This window comes from Anser anser (assembly GCF_964211835.1).
Source record: "Anser anser genome assembly, chromosome: 14".
Taxonomy (NCBI): domain Eukaryota; kingdom Metazoa; phylum Chordata; class Aves; order Anseriformes; family Anatidae; genus Anser; species Anser anser.
The window spans coordinates 217,416-236,719 of NC_139735.1; the positions used below are offsets into that span (position 1 = coordinate 217,416).

Sequence of the window (19,304 nt, forward strand, 5' to 3'; positions counted from 1 at the left end):
GGACTTGTTAGAGCGGGTCCAGAAGAGGGCCATGAAGTTGATCAGAGGGCTTCTGAGAGCCATTCTATGATTATATGAACTCGGGATATTCTATGATTCTAAATGTCAAAGCCCTAGATCGCACATATCTGGGTAATGCTGACATGTTTCTTCTTTTAATATTGTCATCTTATAGATCTACTCGTTTCTTAGTTAAGTAAAACTTTTCAGAGGAAACATTTGGCTTCAACTCATGGCATCCAATCCACCGAGGAGGAAATTTGTAATGTAACAGCTATGTGCTACCCGTAAAACAAAGGTAAAATTCAATACAGTAAAAATAATTTCCTGGTTTGGTGATAAGACAGTATTGCAGTTTTTCTCAGGAAATATGCACAATGGAAAGTGTTTTAAGTTTTTGCCATGAAAAGCATGTGCTGCTACGTATGTATATATTGCCGTGTGAAATTTCATACCAGTTATGAGAGTCATCAATTGATTTTTTTTACACTTGCTGATTTCAATATTGATGTGTGTTCTTTGCAGAGATTATAAATTCGGGGTAAAATCTGTCAGTCTAGTGTAACTGACAGGCTCTTGATTAATAAAGCCTAGGACTGAAATTTCAAAAAGGGGTGGACCTGCTGTTGGCAGAATGGAGATTGCAGAGTTTCACAGGGTGAAGCATCTGTATGTAAGGATGCTTTTCAGTCACTCTTGCTTAAGATATCTGTGAAAATAGTACTATTAATACATAGTGGAATTGCAGTAAGATTTTAATAGAAGTAAATGTAGCTTCTCCAGACTGTGGGCTGCCAGTCCCATTTGGGAAGGCTTCTACCTTTATCTGACATCTTGTTTAGCACTGATAACACTAGAGTCCAATTAAAGTATTTCAAGAAGACATCCCTATAGAAGACTACATTGATTGTTCGCTAATGTGTATTGAATTTTAGCTAAATACAGCCCCGGGGTGCTGTGCTGGAAAGCAGAGGAGCTTGCTGTCCGAGCTCTTAATTCCTTTTATATCGATTTGGCTACTAATGATATAGCCTTCTACTCTAATTAACTGACATCTGCATTAGGCTGAACAAGAGCCCCCTGCTTGAGGCTGTCCACTTGTTTGTGTTATGAAATGTGTCCTTTTGTGTTCAATTTTGTCCAGATTTGCTCATTCTGTGCAAAACCGCTTATCTAAAGGATGACTTTACTTTTAAATATCTTGTGAAGCAAGTTTGTCTTTCTGCTGTCTGCATTCCTACCTATGTGCCCAGGGCTTAAGTTGCTGGTGAGTCTAGCCAGAGCTGTTTCACTGACTGGATGCTGTTCTAATCCTTCTCAACAGATTATTCGCCCCTTAGAACGATTTGAGGCTGCCAAGAAAGGTGTAAATTCAAATAATGATGCAGGGTATGAAGACCTGAAGATGAGTATGAGTATTTGGTATGCCTCAGAGCATGAAACAAACATCTGATGTAAATGACATTTAGCTAAAATTGTACAAATTTGTTGGAAAATATTTGAAGCTACACATGATTTTGATTTAGGAAAGTGCTACAGCAGTGTACTGAAATAATTATACAAGCACACTATAGCAATATATGCTTAGATCACAGTACAGATGTGATTCGCTTTATGGGTCTCTACATACCTTCACAGTGCTGGACATCCCCAGTGGCCAGGAAGGCCAGGTTGGTTGAAGACAGCTCAAGCCTGTTGCTCCCTTCAATTTTTTTTTATTTTCAGCTGTTTTTTTCTTACACTCTGTGTTGGGCTGATTTATGTATTCGCTCCCTCCATGCTGATCTGCCTAGCTCAGGGAAACATTCATACTCTTTAATGACCTAAGGGGGAAACATTTGCACCACCAGTTGATCCATTTAACTGTTGATAGCTGTTTTAGCTAAACCATCCTCATTGTGTTGGGTCAGCTTCTTCCAATGGCTGTGGTCAGCCAATCCCTGCACTATTCCCTGAACTTCATGGTCACATCAGCCTTGCTTGCCTATCTCTACTGAGCCTTCTTCCATTGTAGGGCTTTAATCAGTGAATCACATTCCAACCCAGGATTTTAATCAGTCCTGGCTTCATACTCGGTGATAGATACTGCAGGAAGATTCGGAAGTTGGCTTCTCTTGCTCTGTCTATAATATGTCATGTTTTTTCTGTGAATACTATGACAGCCACTTGTTTTTCTATATTGTTTGTGGGGCTAGACAATCTCCTGAGAAATAGACCTATATATGATAGCATTTCCAGTGTTCATTCGATTGCTATTCAGCCAAACTTGACAGATAATAACTGTTTGAAGATTTCTATTTTGGTGCACTTCTGAAGCTAGCAACTATGAAAAGGACAAAAAGTATCACTCAGAGAGAAAATGGACAGAACTCAGCTGGTGAGACTATTGGCTTCTTCAGTCAGCATTTGTGTATGTAACTTAATGGTCAGTATGTACATAATCCTGGACTGGCTTACAGTATTTTCTGTTTCTTGCTTGATGGGGATATTGTTAGGAATGCAGGCTTTTTATGGTTATATATATTCGAAGACAATAAATCTGTGAAAACAGGCTTCATTAGTTCCTTTGCTTAGGGAGCAAATAGTTTTCCATGTCATTCTAGTCCTGTAATGGTAAATTTTATTTCATACTTTATTCTGTGTGTTATAAAATAATTCTAGTTATGGTTTATTTCCACTAAAATGATGTTCTCACTCTGGTTTCTGCTAATTTACAGCTTTCAGTAAAGAAAATTTACAGCTTTCATTTGTAATTGAAGTTATTAAGTTTTATTAACAGCACTAGAATGTCTTTCTCTCTTTCTCTCTTCCTTCTTTGCCATTTTCCTTCTTTGCCTTTTCCTTCTTTGCCATTTTTCTTCTTTCTTTCCTTTTTCTTTTTCTTTTTTTTTTTTTTATCCTATTGAATCCTACTTATGTTTTGGGGAACATAGAGAGTAATTAATTCTACTTAAAGCAATGCAACCAGTTCTGGTTTAATTCTTGATCCATCACTTTTGATTTTTCAAAGTCTTTTGCTTGTAATTAGTGCTGTCACCTTCTGTTAAAAGAAAGAGTCTGTGTACATGCCATAGTAGCAATGATGATGTACTCCACTAAGTAGTGGCACTGCTTTTCCTTAATCTGGTTTCCTTCCAGCCACTGGCTGTGAGCCGCAGAGGAATGAGGAAACAACACAACTCAGAAAATAGAGGAATAGTAAATAACATTTTTTCCATGTGGCTAAAGGTTAACATAAGTGGATCTCAAAAGGTGGCAGGTGTGTTAATCAGCAATTTTAGAAGAAATGTAATTGTCAAGGAAATGAGCAGTAGCCATAATCAGACAAGGTGCCTGAGATCCACGGTCATCAAAAGGATCTAATGAAGCTGAAGGAGTAGGCAACATGATTACAAATGGAATTTGGTGTTGGCAGATGTTAGAGAATACATACAAGAACGAATGATTGAAACACTCGTGATTATGGTGCTTTCTATTGCTTATGACCACTTAAAAAGATCCAGGTGTCACTATGGCCATGATGATAAAGACTTCTCTTCAGTGAGCAATAATAGGGGTTAGAAGGTGGTCCAGCTCTGGGGCCTCTCGAATGTTAGACCTTGTTAAGTCTGCTTTGCTTTTGTCATATTAACTGTCATATTTTAGGGTGAAGACAAAATGCAAATTGGACATTGGTATTAAATTGCAAAAGGCACGGGCCAGAGGAGAGCGTTTGAGTCTGGGTTTCCATCTTTGTGTTCCACACTGATACTGGACAGACCAGTGTACTGAATCCTGAAGCCAGCTTGCAGAAGCACCCAGTACAAGGGCACTGAACTCTTGAGAGGAAAAGACAGTCTTGTGGAGAGTTTATGCAGTCTCTAGCAAGATGGAAAGCCCAGCCTCTGCTAGGGATGACAACACCTGGGTAGAAATAACACTGACGGCCTAAAATGAGTCATCACAGAGCCATTGATTCAAATCCACACTTCAGTTGGCCTTTTCTCCCAGAATGTTTACTGTGTAATTCATGGAGGGATCTTTTCATTCCTCTCTCCTCCCTCAAGCATCTGGGTTTATTCCAAAGCTGAGAACAGAAGAATACAAGAAAGGTGTTTTATTGGCAATGGGATTTTCTGTTCCTTAAAGAACCTTTGCCTCTTTCACTAGAAAAGTGACCTGACATGCAAGAATGTCTTGACACATTAAAGGCTCTTTAGTTGATGATATTTCTACTTAAGTGGGGATTGCTCTTGAGGAATACTGAAGATCAGCTAAACCTGTTGCAGAAGGTTTTGTAACCTTTGACAGAATATGTTTCTTAGTTAGCTAAGAGCTGTGATGTCAGAATGTGATGTGATTGAGCTTTGTTTGAGAACTCGTGTTTGTATTTGCTTACAACATATGAGAATATCTAAGATTTACTCATCTCAAAAGCAGAACTGAATTATTATATTACCAAGTGTGCAGACCATTTTTACTCTTGTCTGTGTCATTGCTGATTGAGGACTTAATCACAACTGAATTGTGCAAGACATTAAAACATGTCATTAGGCTAAGTCTTGGAAATGCTATGCTTTAACATAAGCAACAGACTCCGAATTGAAAAGTTCATGCTTAAAAATCTGAATTAAAATACAGGCTCAGGTGGATACCTGAGTAATACTGTGCTGTCAAGAATGATTGTAGGATTTCTGCTGAGATCTGCTAAGCTGAGATCAATCAATCAAAAAAATTATATATATATATATAAAATCTAGTAAAGTGTTCAACTCATCATCTTTTCTCTTTCCTTACCATTTGATTGTGCATGATTTACCACATGGAAGATATAACTTGGTGATGCTTGAGAACAGAGGCCAATCTTGAGCTTCTAGTGATAGCATTTCAGTCCTATAGAAGGAATGTATCTCCTATGTAGTATGAATATAGCTGAGATTTTACTAACAACTTTTTAGTGAGTCCCTTCATGGCAAGTCATAATCTCTCTCTGCCTCAGGGCCTTTCTGTGTTTAAAATACATACAAAGCTTGCATCTGCACTATGATTTGCAGTTCCTTTTGGAAATATGCATATTAAGAATGAAGTATTCAGTGCACTAAAAATGTGCTTCTGATGTGATGCCACTGCTGCTCCAGTGCAGCTCTTCAGCTGTTGGATGTACAATAGGACTAAATTGTGTAGTATATTTAAGGACCTGGACAATTTGTTCATTACGGATTTTGTACAAGGCTGGATTGAAAACTGAGAGACAAGATGACGAATCTCTTTAACTGTTTCTATTAGAATTCACACATGTTCTCTGATTTGGAATGGTGGAAGTGAAATCCAAAAAGCTTGAGGCTGGAAGAATTAGTTGTTAATCTCACATTTCTACAAAAAGACTGAGTGATTCCTTTTTTATAGTCCTGAAAACATAATGGACCCCTGGGGATTACTGACACAACAAGCTTCTGAGAGCTGCTAGCACTTAGCAAAATTGACCTCAGTTAATCAAAAAACAAACCTTACCAAACAACAACAACAACAACAAAAACCTGCTAATTTCGCCCTGTAGCCCGGGGGTCTACAAGGCAAGTAACTGTGTAGATGGTTAAAGAAATTTAATTTCCTTGAAGTGGGTCTCAGTGACCTGTAATGTCAGTATGTAATTGGCAAACTCAAATGGAAGGGAAAGTAATTTACATGCTAAGGTGGTGGAATAAGTGAAAGGAAAGAGAGTAGAGCTAGCAATACAATGGCATTTTGCTCAACCTTTATTAAAACATTTCTTGAGCATAGTGTATATGAATCTGCAAGCACATAAAAGACTATGGCACTAATAGGAATAAAGAGAACAGAATTAAGCAGTGTGCATGATCTGGAATATTAACATGCTCTATTACAGGGAATCAGTTGCCATTATTCCGACTCATGTTCCATGGACTTTTGAGTCATTTTCCTGTAGTCCTGTTTCCTGGGCCTAAAATGGAGCCCTGAGGACCCCACTAGGGACTGGTTGCCAGCCTGATGTAACCCCGTTTACCATAACCCTTTGAGCCCGACCTTTTCATAATAAAAGAAAGGTTGTAGCACTGCAATCTGTGTAGATTTCAAAAATGTTATAGAACACTTTCATAGTGTATCCTGGAGAAACACAAGGTTATTTTTCCCCAGTAATAACTCATACAGGCCATGAGTACTTTCTGTAACAGAAAAGCTGCACACTGCATCTTCCATTACCTTCCAGTTTAATTAAATGTTCCTTGAATAAATCTTGTGTTTACATTCTCATGACATGCTCCCAGTGATGACTTCTCCATTTATAAACTGACTGGATTCAGTCCAATCATTGCTGCTTATTGTACCTGTCACTCAAAGAAAACTCCAGACTCTTACAGTCATTCCTCTTTGGGTCCCTCTTTGCTAGTTACTAACTTGATATGCCTGTGAAACTCAATTGTTTAGATGAGCTAGGTAACAACAGACCTCTTTTAGTTTACTTGCCTAGAGTGGCCAAGAGGTTGAAGGAGGACAGGACACCAATATTCCTTAAACTGGAACTACTAGAAAAATTGTAAGTTACTAGTTAATTAAATTTAAAACACGAGTATCCTTCAACTGGCTACACATTTCTAGGCCACTGCAACACCATGGTGATTTAAACTAACGTGTTTTACTTTTATTTAGAACAGATGAGAAGAGAATATATGCTCAATTGTCGTCTTTCAGCAGATGAAAGGGTATCTTTCAGAGAAGATGCAGTAATTGTTTAAATCACCATTAGCTTAATCATTAATCTGACCAAACGCCACTATGCAACCCAGGAAGAGAAGGCATCAAGTGCCACAGAAGTCCTTTCAGATCATGTCTGCACTTAATAAGACAGAATGAGGATAAGCAGTAAATCACATACCACTGGCATTAAACTTGTATTCTCTGATATTTTCCTCTCTTGAACCAGGACGGTTGCCAGAATTTTTTGTAATGTTGCATTTTAATATACATTCCATGATGACTGGGAGTCATCCTTACTCTTTATGATGATAAGAAAAACAAAGTTTATCTACTTTCATTAAAATAATCCCTACAAATTGGAAATTTCCTTATATTGCACCTCCATTATACTAATCTAGTGGTGTTTGTAGGGTTTTTCATAGAATCATGGAATGGCCTGGGTTGAAAAGGACCTCAAAGATCATCTAGTTTCAACCCTCCTGCTCTGGGCAGGGTTGCCAACCACTAGAGCAGGATGCCCAGAGCCACATCCAGCCTGGCCTTGAATGCCTCCAGGGATGTATTGGGATTTTGTATTTTTTGCTCTTAAAAGGGAAGAAAAAAGATTTATTCTGCATGTATGTACAAAATATTTCAACAACCTGGGCTTCTAGAAGAGAATAACAGAACTCTCAGAATCAATTTGCAAGCATGTATTACTTGAAATTATTAAACTAAGTACTTCAAATGCCTAGGCTAACACTCAGCATATCAATGTTGGAGTTAAACCACCAGTTAAACTGAAGGTTCTTAATGCCCCAATTTTTGGTGACCTGTAGAAGATTAACTGGAAATAAACTATGTCACAGAAGTCACTATTTGGCTTCTTGGACTTTCTAATCCATCATAATATGGCTAGCACCAGACAATTTAGAAATACTAAATTCTGTTTCAGAACAGCATCACCCTCAATTAAAGAAAAAAAGGCAATTATGTGCATAACATAATTTAGTAATATTTAACTTCATTTCCCTCAGGATGTCTAGTATGATACACTGTTATATCAAGGAAATAAATTTTGCATCTTTATCAGATCCAGTGACAGCAGAAACCTCTCCTGCAGCAATTCATCAACATAGCACAAGTGTACATGTGCACTACTTTATCTTCCATCTGAAACAGTACAGCTCAGTTAAAAAGCTAGGAATTTCAATATAATTAACTCAAGTGAAAAAAGCCCTGTAATTTAGAGTTGTTGTTTACTTGGATATTCACAATGTCCCCAGACATTCGTAATTCAAGTAAGGCTTACATATCACTAAGTTCCAAAAGAACTGATGAAATCTGAGGAGTAATTACAACTGTACAAGAAAGTTAATTAAAATTAATTTTATCATCACCACATTAGAACCTAACTTCCAAAAAAACATTCTGAATTTTTATTCTAGTAACAGGTGTATGAAGCAGAAAGAGCATTACTTTCTTAATGCATGTACCAGTATACATGATGGTGGCCACTCAGCTGGAAAGTAGACTTGGGGTCCCTGGTGGACACCAAGCTGAACATGAGCCAGCAATGTGCCCTTGCCACAAAGAAGGATAACAGTGTCCTGGGCTGCATTAGGAGTGTCACTGTAGATGGAAGGAGGTGATCCTTTCTACTCAGCATTGGTGGGGCCACAGCTTGAGCACTGTGTCCAGTTCTGGGCTACCCAGTACAAGAGAGACGTGGATGTACCGGATGGAGTCCAGCAAAGGATGCATCCCAAATATGAGGAAAGGCTGAGCAAGCTGAGACTGTTCAGCCTAGAGAAGTAAAGGCACAGCGGGAATCTTATGAATGTACATAAATACCTGAACATAAATACCTGAAGGGAAGTTGCAATGAGGACCAAGCTAGGCTCTTTCCAGTGATACCCAGAGACAGGACCAGAGGCCATGGGCACAAACTGGAATACAGGAGGTTTGGTCTGAACATCAGGAAGCAGTTTTCCACTGTGCAGGTGAGGGAGCACTGGCACAGACTGCCCAGAGAGCTGGCTGGAGATACTTATAAGTTGTCTGGACATGGACCTGGGCAAATGGCTCTTGGTGTCTCTGCCTAAGCAGGGGGCTGGACCAGATGACTTCCAGATGTCCCTTCCAACCTCAACCACTCTATGATTCTGTGAATTTTGCAGATCTGTAACTACAAGACAAGTTAAGTAACTTATCCAAATGCAAATTGATCATGCACAGAATCAGTACCCAAACTCATGTCTTGTGTTCCAGTCCAGCCACATGTAAGCCACATGAGGAATCATACAGCTTTCCTGCTTCAGATTAGAAAGACTCATCAAACAAACAAACAAAAAAACCACAGTGCCATTTCTTGCACAACTCATTCTGCTTTACTTATCAAGCTTAACTGTTATTGTCTTTCTGAACCAGAAATGTTTCACATATAATGTTTTTTTCTAGTCATCCCAAGATTCTTCTAATGTACCATGTTTTACTCAAGTTCCTTCCTACCACACTCTTGTTTTTAATATTTTTTTCTGCACATAGCCCAGAAGTTCCACCTCAAAAACTTCCCAACTGTTCTCCATTTTCTGCTCAACTTTTATTTATTCTGGATATTAAACAAAACAAAACAACCAAGAAACAAACAAACAAAAAACAACCCAAGCTCAGCTGAAACTGCAATTAAATAAAATATCTTTGACACAGAAAATACATGGCATGAATAAATGGATTTTTCAAATATAAAGAAGTGATTCAGACACAGTAAACACTTCTGCTGCATGACTCCAGGGTCCTCAGAGGCATTTTATGTCACTTCATCACAATTAACCTCCCAAGAAAGCAATTCAGATCTGAGCAAGAGAGAGAAAATGAAGACATTACTGACAACACACAAAGTCTATTCTGATGTCATAATGCTATATTACTTGAATCACAGGCAGGTTTCCCGGTATTCAGTTTCAAAGCAGGAAAACAGACAATGGAGAGCATATAGAAGGAGGAACAACTACCTGCTGTGAATCAGATGCAAGATGATTTAAGCTACTGGCCAGATGCCGATGAAGTTATTACTACTGCTGAAAGTTAAAGAACCACACCTGAACACCTTATTTGGCTTTGAAATGTTCCCCAATCTCAATTGTGCACATGCTGAAAATGAAGAATATAAGTTCCAGCTCTCCCACAGTATCAGTATCTTCGGGGTTAGAATATGCTCTTCTATCTCCCTATTTCCAAAAACGACAATTTACTGTAAACTCAACTCATACCTCCCACTACCTCTTCTGCAATTGTTCTAGCAACACCCTTTATGCATCAGCACCACCAACTGTCAGTACTCTGTTACCTTACTTTAAGACATCTCTTTTTTTTTTTTTTTTTAATTGCACTATATTGCATTCCACACAGGAAAATTCAGTACTTCATGAAACCAGAAAGTATTTCAGCTCTAAAGAAGTTACCAGCCTGTGATAAGGGATCAAAAGGACAAACCACAAGGACTGCTGTAGCTACATGCACAGGTCTGTAGGGTTCTAGTAATACTGAGAAATTCTTACTAGTGAGACCACCTTAAACATAAAGTACATTAGTCATAAAATGAGCAACCTTAATAAAACCAGGCCTTAGTACTGTTTGGTCAAAACAGACGCTCAAAATGTCTATAGCAATCCAATGTTCCAACAGCACTTTAAAATAAAAATAATTTAAAACCCTCATATGATGAGGATACAAGAACACATATTTCTGCAGTTCTTACACAGACCTGTACAAATAATAATCGCAGGAGGAAAAATACAGTTTTCCATACTAAACCACTATGTCAGCTCCAGCAGGGAGCTGTCTCAGCTTGACTGTCATCTGGTACCTCCCTAGTCCATAAACTCCTAGCACAGAGATATCTGCACTACAAAACTCTTCACCATCAGTAATGCCTTCTCACTAGCAGATGAAGCACATGGATTCCAAATCAGTTGATTGCAAACTAAGCCCGAGTTGCTTCCGCTGCAAAGGGCAGTCCCATCCTTCTCATACACTCTTGTAAATTTTTTGCCATCCATGTGAGCAGCCCTACGGTCTCTCCACAAGCTGGACAAGGCAATTGATTCCGTTGAAAACTGAAGCACCCTCTTTCACACAAAATTTGTTTAAAGCTAGATCAGTTTTACGATCCAGATTATTCTGTGGTTGCATAATTGCTACCGTCGGCATGACAGACCCATTAGGAGAAAGCAGCCTTGAGTAGGTGAAGAAGGATCACAAAACAACAGTCTAAGCAAAATGGTAAAGGAAACGAAAGGTGTTCAGACATTCTTAAGGTATCATTTCAAGATTTTAGCACAATGACAGTTTACGTACTGCCACTCAACTACTCATCTTTCCCTTGCAGAGCAGGCAAGCAGAAGAAAACATTCACCTATACCTAATTTTTTGCGATATGAAATCCATCTGCTTAGCCTAACACCAATAAAAGTTTCTCAAGGAGGCAGAGTGGATTTTGTGAGAGAAACATTAAATCCCTTCACTGCCACAACCCCAAGTTCATTTCTTGATTTGAATGGTAATCCCTGTAACGCAAAACACTGATGTATGAATGAAGTATGAATGCTTGTTGCCTTGTTACCCATGCTATCATTTCATGGACAAGGACTATGTGCTTCCCAGGACTATCTGTGTCCTGGAAAGGACACTGTACCTGTTTTTAAAATTCTGGTGAAGAAAAACGTGCTGCTGCAGTGAACGATTTTCTTCTATCATGTTTGCAACGAAGGCATGTTTGCTTTCAATCAGGACAGTTCTAAGCCTCCCTTGCTGTGTATTCTATCACTGCTTGTCCCCTAAGGGAGAAGGATAGACAGCACTGCATCAAACAACTGGGGGAAAAAAAGATCATCGTATTGTGTGCTCCATTACTCATGTTAACACACTCTCTGGACATCAGACGTTTTAGATTGTGCTGGTCATTACTATGACTGGACTATAATGCACGTTAACCACATGAGATATTCCCCAGTCAGTTTCCCATAATCAGTAAATGACTCTTTTTTTTTTTATCATATTTGATTTATGAGATTAACAACAGGTCTATAAATGGAGAAGAAATAACAGGAAAAAGAATCACAAATTGATGACAGAAAAATCATATTAAAATCACTCCTTCCATTCTATCTGAAGACTGCAAACCCTAACATCCCATTTTTCAGTGCATTTCAATTGACCCACAGCATGGAGTGTCTATTTTTGTCCCAACAAGATCCCTGCCCACATTAATGCACCTCATTAATCAGTAGGTCTTTGTTCTGTGTTTTTGTAACATTCTTAATTTCATATCAGTTGCCAGATCTCCAGTTTATACTAAACAATTTGTCCACGTCCTGCGGGTTTGTACTCTTTTCACATTTATTCATAGTGTTCCCACTTCCTCCACTCACAGATCTCTGTCTTGGACTTAAGCAATTTACACAAGCTGAAACAATTGTTAATGACCTCCAGAACTATTGGGACCAGTTTCGGATTCTCACTTTCACTGCTGTAATAACCATGCTAGAACCAGTATGAAAAGATTTCCTACTAAAAAAGCCAAACATGTAGATTTCACCAAGGACACAAAACTGCCAAATCAACGATCCCTGTAGCCCAGTTTCTCCTATGTGGTTCTGACAACTGTTTCTCAAAGGGTGCAGAAATTCTTAAAATACATTGAGAACTTCCTAATAGCAGATATACACAACAGAGTTACCTGTTTCAACACAATCACTACTTCATATTGACCTTACTGAAAACCCCACAGTACCCCAAGGAAAGATGACAGAGGATGGCAGCTGTTTTCCACATACATCAAATGTTCACTCCCTACATCCTACTCTTCTCCACACCTTGCAGAATCCCTGCCCCAGGTGCTGGGGTCCTAGGGTCTAATAGCATCTGCAAACATTTGAGTTGTTTAAACATTTCTGTACCAGACAGATGCCTCCATGTGTTTTGACATCCATTCTGAAGAAACAGATGGTGTGCAAAGAGGTTATTGAAATCAGAAACGCTCTAGAAATACCTAACCAGGACAAGGGTTGCCAAACCCTACCAGCTGTTAAAATTAAGAGAAAGTTGAATTGGTAGCACTGGCATGCCCTTCCCACTACAGCTCTGTCACCCTTCTCCATGGTGCACCCTCCCTTACAGGGATATCTAATGAGATCCAAGAGATCCCAGTCCTACTATGTCAGTGCTGCTCTTATCAACCTTTTTGTATATCCTCCCAGTCAGCCTTCCTCTCATCCTCAGTCTTCCCTTTCACATTTCCAGAATGGCTCTGTCACTTCCCTGCTGTACTGTACTATCTTAAACAACTACTACAGGAATTCAAGTATTAGCAGTGCAATGCAGAGGAAATAGAGATGGGCTAAAATTTCCTCTTTTCACACAGACTAATGATGACTTCCTCTAGCCTACACCAGGGCAGACCCACTCTTGCTTGAGAGGCTCCATGCTGCATTTCTCCGTCCAGTACCAAGTTAGGGGAAAAATATAAAAAAAAAAGAAAACCACATCTTCTTAAGTGAAAATGTACAGTTGAATTTTAAGTTGGATCTTGCTTTACAGATGATCCTGCTTTGTTCAGGGAGTTAGACCAGATGACCAAAAATCTCCTCTAATGTAACTTACTACAGTTCTGTGCAAAGGGAACACAAGGTTTAAAAGTTAAAGTTATCTGACCCAGGCTTTGAGACAACTTGCTATGATTTTGGACAGAAGTAAAATGCTCTTTACTTATGGTTAAACATACTAAAGATGATATAATTCATATATATACGAGTTTCAAGAGCAGCCTCGGGGAAAGAAAATGGATTTTCACTTACTTGTATACACACCTCCTATATCCTTTTCAGTGTCACTGCTTTCCGGAATACCCTCCTATTTTACATTTCTGCTCAGATACACAGATTTACATTTGGCTGTGTTGAAACACTTCACTTTTATAAGTTCAGCTTACCAAGTGAGCCAGGTAAATTTCTGATTACCCTGTCCTCTGACTACCGTTTCTGATTACCCTGAGTACTTGTAAGGCTGGCAACTGACGCATCAGTGGCTGATCTCACACTGTCGATAAAACTGGTGAATTGCATTTGGCTGCTGAACCTGGTAAATATGTACTTTAAACTGTCTTCTTGAATAACCAATGCCTTTCAACAGCTATGAAAGAACTATGAACAACTGTTTTTTTGTTGTTTGTTTGTTTTACCACAGAAGGTGTCCAAAGAGAGGTGGTTAAATTAATGTTGCTTAATATGAACAAAAACCTAAACTCACACACCTTGCAGAATTCTATGCATTTTACTTCTCTAATGACAATTTTATTGATGAATCTGTAATCTCAAAGAATGAAGCACAGTTTGATAAGAACTGCTTTCCAAAAAAAACATAATTAAAGCACAGGATTATAATGCCAGGATCTTATACTGCATTTTCTTTATCTGGAAACTACTGCCAGACTAAGATAGCTGTCAGCCAGGTAAGTTCTCTTGCTTGTTCTTCTTCAAACTAGCACAGTATTAGATTTTTTTTTTTAATATTTCAAAATTTATTTTAAAAAATCTAACATAGTTGGGACACAAATCTCTTCAACAACTTATTTTAGGATTCTTGGATGCAAGTTCTCTCTTCCTGCTTACTTAAAAATATACATTCTGCATTTTAGCAACTTCCTTTATTAGTAATAGGTTAAGGAGCCTCTCATTCTTGTATGATACATACTCTTGAGTTTTCCAAATATACCCCTTTTAGTTCTAGGATTTTTGTTCACAAAAGTCTACAGTTTTAGAACACTAAGAACAAAAACCATGAAGCTACAGCATACTGAAGTTATATAAATCCTCCTAAGAACAAAAACAGATAATTTAGCACAGATCAGAGAAGCCCATAGAATTGACACCATTTTTGTTAGCAGAGCTGATGCTGCACCTGTGTGGTGCCTGACCTCTAAAGTGAGAATGCTTTTCTTCATCCACTTTACATACTTCTACAGAACAAGCAGATTACCTATTCAATCATAAATTTTCCAAGCTCAGGATCGGTGCATCCCTAAGAGTAGGAAATCGGGGAAGGGGGGCAGGAGACCTGCGTGGATGAGCAAGGAGCTCATGGACAAGATCAAAACGAAGAGGAAGGTCCATGAAATGTGGAAAAAGGGCCTGTCCTCTTGGGGGGAGTATAGGAGTGTTGTCAGGGCCTGCAGGGATGCAACAAGGAAGGCTAAAGCCCACCTGGAGATGAAGCTTGCAAAAGAGATAAAGGATAATAAGTTTTTTTTTTAAAGTATGTAAATAGTAAAAGGAAGACTAGGGATAACGTGGGTCCCCTGCTGAACGAGGGGGTGTCCTGGTAACGGGGGATGCTGAGAAGGCAGAGAATGCAAAAGTAGGAGTTGCATAACTGTGTTACATAGAGAATACAACCAATAGTGGAAGAGAATTTCTTATTACATGAAGTTTCTAGTGTAAAATTATAAAACAACCTGTAATCATTGTTGATTTTAAATATTTTAAAAAGCACTGTTTGATAGAATCATAATAAGGAAACTGAATTCAGATAATGAATAAGTCAGGATTTTCTAACTGGCTGAAATGTCTGCCAACAAATGAAATTCCCTGTATCGGCAAGACACTTCAGCATTTGTAAAGACAATTACACTGGATTTTGTTGGAGAACAGTTGTACTTTTCAAGATTTTTCTCCTTGAAAATATTAATCCTCTTAATATAAGAGTATCTGCACGCCCCATTGGTATGATGGGTGTATTTTTGTTACCATGTTTCTGTGAGGGACCAGAGACTAGCTCATGCAGGTAGCTGTGCCATGACATAGCGAACAAACTCCTGCTCTTTCAGCAGCACCCAGTTAGTACAGCCAAGTCAATCTGTGTCTCTCTGAGATATTATCAGTTTCATGCACAGAGTATTTAATTAGTCTCCTGCTCTAAAAGCCAGCCTTGGGTGTCACTTAACAGACGCATCTATTACACAATGGAATGACAGGAAGAATTATGCCTTCTCATTATGAAGCAAGTCTTGAGAAATTGAATTACTGAACTCTTAGCCACCAATAAGTACCCTTTCACCCTTTTTATGTTGCCTCAAGGAAGAGCCCAGAGCGCCACCTTCTGTTTAACGGCCAGAATCACAATTTCAGCTGCTGCTAACTGCTGCAGTAACAGCCGTTCACAATCAAATCTATCGGGCTGGGTACCAAAAAGAAAACCGTTTTCTTGTTAAACAGCTCAGTATGTCATACTTGTCAGACCTACTGCTCTTCTAGAAATGCAATCATACGAACAGCGAGAGCATAGCTGCCCAAGCGGCACACATCCGGATCCTGACACAAAGGATATTTTTCATAAATTTCAGCAAGCATCCAAAGCACCTCATAGATTTTTGCAGAAGGTTCCATATTTCTTACTTAAATGTCACAGAGCACTTGCAGCTATTGTCACAATTTCCATCCAGGAAAACAACACACAATACCCAGCGTGACCAAGGCTGAAGTGAAGATAAACAGACTTTGATAAAATTACTTCACAGACCTCACTGAAAATCACTCACTGGATTCTTGTAAAACCTGAACAGCCTTAAATTAAAGCAGTATAATTATCAAATAAATATCAAATACAAAATCTGAGAGTACAGAACAATTCACTCTAACACCTAATCCCCAAATATAGAGAACACAATAGAGACTATAAGGACAATGAAAATTCGTTTTTAGATAAAAAATAGGAGTCTCTTTTCATCTGTGTTTTGGAGCAGGACAAGGAGAAGAGGAACAAGAAATAAGTCATAGGCATTTTGTGGGTTGATTAGACATCTTCGTAATGAGAAGAATAACAAAGAACTTTTTATTTATATCTTGGACATATGGGGTGGCAGAATATTTTCTGTCAAAGCTACGACTGAACTTGCAATATGTTTGGCTATAATCAAAAGAGAAAAAAATGCAATATTAATTCAGACCTTAAACAACAGATTAATTTGCTTTGTCTATTTGAAAGACCATAAATAACTCATCACTGCCCACTTTAACAATAACGCGAGCTATGCGTATTTCTGTAAACCTCTGCAGAACAACCTTCATTTCAGCAGGCTGCTCCAGAACAAATGGGTCCAGACCAACATAGAGTTACAACCTAGAAATTGCTGTAGTAATCATCACCAAACTGAAAATAGGCAGTGGCCTTAGAATTCAAGCTGGATTCAGTGCAATCAGAAACACAAACATTCAGTGGCTCACAACAAAAATCTTTCATTATGATAATAATGAATCAAGTATGGTGGCATCATACTAATCAATTATGCTCCTTTTATTACCAGTGACCTTGAGGCCAATTCAAACACTGTGTCCTCTCATTCAAGCCACTTTTGTAATAAAAGAAGCGATTGTGAAGGGTATTTTCATAATACTGAGAATAAAGTGCCTTCACAATCATTAAGAGAAAGAATAAAAAATATAAGCGCAAACTACATAGAAAATAATTTTAACATTACTCATTCTTAACTGCTCTTTTAAAAGGGTCATAGCTGACATTCTGATACTAGAATGAACACAAAAGAGGTATTATCACCTTTCCGTAAAAGCTTAAAAAGCAGTTGGGCACAATGATCCTAAAACAAGTCCTTAATTTTCTGTATTTGAACCAAATGCAGAAATTGAATCAAAAACCAAATTGAAACCAAAAACAGAAATTGAAATTGAACCAAATACAGAAAATGAACTAAACACCATAGAAAAGATACAGAGCCAAACTACATTCTAGCATAATACCAGTGAAGTCCCCAAAGCATTGTAACAAAAATGCAGTGGGAAAATAGAGGCTGAAATGAATAGGAAAATACTGTGTTAAAAGTACAGCCCTGAGATACCAGTATTAGAACTGATTCAACTTATTGTTTTCAAGTTACAAACTGTAAGTCTGAAAGCATTGTCCAAATGCTTCTTGAACTCAGCAGGCTTGGTGCAATGATCACTGCCCTGGGCAGCTTGTTCCAGTGCCTGACCACCCTCTTGGTGAAGAACCTTTTCTTAATGCCACCCAGCCTGAACCTCCCCTATCGCAGCTCCACGCTGATCCCTTTGGGCCTGTCACTGTCACCACAGAGAAGAGATCTCCACCTGCCCCTCTGCTCCCCTCTTGAGGAAGCTGTAGGTTGCCATGATGACTCCCGTCAATCTCTTCCTCTCTAGGCTGAACAAATCAAGGGATTCAGCTTCTCCTCATATGTCCTGCCCTTCAGACCCTTCACCATATTTGTTGCCCACCTTTGGACACTCTCTAAGAGCTTTATGGCCTTATATTGTGGCACCCAAATCCGCACACAGTTCTCGAGGTGAGGCCGCACCAGCGCACAGCAGAGCGGGGCAATCCCTTCCCTTGACTGGGTAGCAACGCTGTGCCTGATGCATCCCAGGGTATGGTTGGCCCTTTTGCCTGCCAGGACACACTGTTGGCTTGTACTTAACCTGCCATCAACCAGAGCCCCCAGATCCCTTAGCGTGGGGCTGCTCTCCAGCCGCTTGTCCCCCATTCAGTATGTATTTCCAGAGTTGCACCGTCCTAGGAGAAGAATCTGGCACTTGGTCTTGTTAAACTTCATGAGGTTGGTGATTGCCCAGCCCTCTAATTTGCTAAGATCTCTCAGCAAGGCCCCTCGTTCCTCAATGGAGTCAATAGCTCCTCCTAATTTAGTGTCATCTGCCAACTTAGTATGCACTTGAGTCCTGCATTCACATCATTTGTGAAAACCTTCAAGAGAACTGGGCCTAAAATGGAGCCCTGAGGAACCCCACTAGGGACTGGTTGCCAGCCTGATGTAACCCCATTTACTACAACCCTTTGAGCCCGATCTGCCAGCTGATTGTTCAACCACTGTACAGTGTACTTGTCTAGCTGTATGCTGGATATTTTGTCCAGAAGGATACCGTGAGAGACAGTATCAAAATCATTACTGGTCTTTTGTCCCTGGCTTTCATCCTACAAGAGCCACCAACAGTCTAAGACCCAAACCAGCTAAATTTTAATTACATAAAGTGGGAAAATGCAAAATATGTGAAACATTAAGTCAGAAGTGAATGAAATTTTCAGTTGCAGCTAAGTTGGGTAAGACTATGCAAGAAGTCTTACTGTACTAACCCTTCCTCCGACTTCTCTGAATGGGCTTTCTTCTAGTTTTCTCTCATCCTTGTTTCTCCTCACTCAGTAGGTTCAAAAAACATTAGCCAATGTGTCTCAGTACAGGTATCTGTTAAAGAAAGATAATATTTATCTACCTTAGATGAAAAGGACAAACCCCAAACAGTTATTAATGTTCTGTTAGTATGCAAAAGTCAGGTGTAAACTACTTAATTTAAAAAAAAAAAAAAAAGCAAAACTCAGAAAACAGGGAAAGAAGGATGACACTGAGATACACAATCCCACACCTCCAGAAGGTAGAGGGGCATTTTGAACCCTTACATTTGCCTAGCCTTTGAAAAGCATCTGGTTTGGCGGGTACTTCCCACCAACGGGCCCGCCTAGCAGCGAGGCAGGGCACGCAGGAGCCCCAGGAGCGCCGGCTCCCCGCTCCTCGGGCCGGCGGGGGGCGC

The 19,304-nt window shown here is 39.2% G+C and overlaps 1 long non-coding RNA gene across 1 annotated transcript; it reads right to left on the bottom strand.

Moving 5' to 3' along the window:
* Nucleotides 1-2,534: 2,534 nt before the first annotated feature.
* Nucleotides 2,535-19,285, bottom strand: LOC310881635. Its single transcript, XR_014572480.1, has 3 exons — nt 19,174-19,285; nt 18,853-18,961; nt 2,535-4,066 (listed from the first exon to the last, which is right to left on the bottom strand). It is a non-coding gene; the product is annotated as an uncharacterized lncRNA (long non-coding RNA).
* Between the last annotated feature and the right edge of the window lie 19 nt (nt 19,286-19,304).